Genomic DNA, 2,277 nt, shown 5'->3' with positions numbered 1-2,277 from the left:
AATGAAGTAGTTCCTAATCCACTATAAAATTGCTGGAAAATACAGATAAAACTACTCAGGAGTAAGTCTTTTTTTCCCCTGATATAATGATCTTTGTGAGAATTCTGTTTTCTTGTGATTTCAAGAGCCAGGGTATTTAGTAATTTTGGATTTAAAATAAAATTATAGCCTTTCATATGAGCTATCTGCATCATAATCTGATGTCTGTGAAGATCAATTCCACCATATCAACTAATGATGTCCAATAATTGTTAAGCAAATGTCAAAGGTAATGCTACACTTTCTGTGATTACAGAACATCTCTATATCCAGTCCTCACACACACACACACACACACACACACATACAGACAGGAGGTGCAGAGAAAGGATCACCTCCTCATCTCCAGTCCTCACACACACAACCAGATAGGAGGTGCAGAGAAAGGATCACCTCCCCATCTCCAGTCCCCTCACACACCTAGACAGAAGGTGCAGAGAAAGGATCACCTCCCCATCTCCAGTCCTCACTCACACATCCAGACAGGAGGCGCAGAGAAAGGCTCACTTCTCCATCTCCAGTTCTCTCATGCATCTAGACAGGGGATTCAGAGAAAGGCTCACCTCTCCATTTCCAACAGGAGGTGCCCAGAAAGGCTCACCTCTCCATCTCTAATCTTCACACACACATTCAGACAGGGGGTGCAGGAAAAGGCTTGGTCTACATTTCATATTTCTTAAGCCTTTTCTCCACGTAAATATTTTTGTCTTTCCTAAGGTGTATATCCTGGAGAGGTCTTTCCACACTCATGACATATATAAGGTTTCAATACTCTATGGATTTCCTGATTTTGAAGAAAGTTTGAAATTTGAATAAAGGCTTTGATATATCACTTGCATCCTAATGTTTACTTCCAGTGTGAATTCTCCAGTGTTTAGTCAATTTTGAGCTGTTTCTAAAGGTTTTGCCACCTTCTTTACATTCACAGAGTCTCTCTCCAGTATGAATCCTCTATTGTTGGGTCAACATTAAACTTCTGTTAAAGTTTTTTTCACAATGTTCACAATTTTTTTTCCCACAATGTTCGTAAGGCTTCTCTCCAGTATGGGTTCTCTGAAGTGCAATGAGATTGAAGCTTTAATTAAAAGCCTTGTCACATTATTACACTTGTAGGGCTTCTCTGCAGTATGAGTTCTCTGGTGTTGAGCAAGGTCTGCAGATTGATGAAAGGTGTTACCACATTCTTCACATTTTCAGAGTTTCTCATGGCTATGGTATCTCTCTGGTGTGTAGAAAGGCATAAACAAGTCCTAAAGCTGTTGCCATGTTCTTCACATTTGAAGGGCTTCTCTCTAGTATGAGTTCTCTTGAGCTGAGTAAGATGTGAGATTTGAATAAAAGTTGTGCCACATTCACTACAATTGTAGGGTTTTTCAAGGGTATGACACCTCTGGTGTGTAGAAAGTGCATGAAAATGTTAAGAAAAGGAAAGTCACCCTGTGGGGGCAGCACTGAACTGAGTGTGGGGCATTTCATACTGCTGTCATAAGGAGTTGACTTATTCTTTATGTTCTATAGCAAGATAAACATTCCAAAATGAATAAATTTAAATGAAAAAAATCATGCACATTCACATAAGGTTGAATTTGAAAGGTTTTCCCAGGACTTTCTGAGGCTTCTAGGAATGGACACAGTCCCATAGGTCCCTCTGATGTTTTAGCCAGTGATGCTTTGCTCAGGAAGATCACAGAATCTCACCCACAGAAATGCTGACGCTTAAAATAAAGGTCCACTGACAACTAAAAAAAAAAAAAAAAAAAAGAAAAGAAAAAAATGCTGATGCTGTCAGGAGACTTTGATCATGGTCTTTGGAGGGTTGGTGTTGGCTCTGAAGGCCAAACTTCAGATGGAGCCTGAGACCTCAGAAAACATCTGGAGAACCTGTGTCCTGGTACTCTGATATCCTGCGTAGACTTTTCACTCTCTTAATAAAAACTAATCTCATGCTCCAGGATCATTCTTGGACCTGTCTACCACACAGGGACTGCAGGGTTTATACAGAAGCTGTGACATTTCCTGAGAATGCTGCATTTCCAATGGGCTTGTCAAACAGACAAAAACAAAGCCACTGCAGGGCATCTCTCTGTATGACATCCTGATGTGATAATGTGGGGATCCCAGCAGGTGAGAATCAGGCTGTGATGGGGTTTGGGGGCAAGGGCTCCTTTATTACCTCTGTCCCTGATGAATCTAGGCATTGTAAAGTATGGGTTTACCACACAGAGCATCAGAAGATGG

This window comes from Marmota monax, unplaced genomic scaffold (assembly GCF_021218885.2).
Source record: "Marmota monax isolate L192 unplaced genomic scaffold, Marmota_monax_Labrador192_F-V1.1 WCK01_AAM20220418_F8-fsc00086, whole genome shotgun sequence".
Lineage (NCBI taxonomy): Eukaryota > Metazoa > Chordata > Mammalia > Rodentia > Sciuridae > Marmota > Marmota monax.
Note: the sequence above shows the minus strand (reverse complement) of the source record.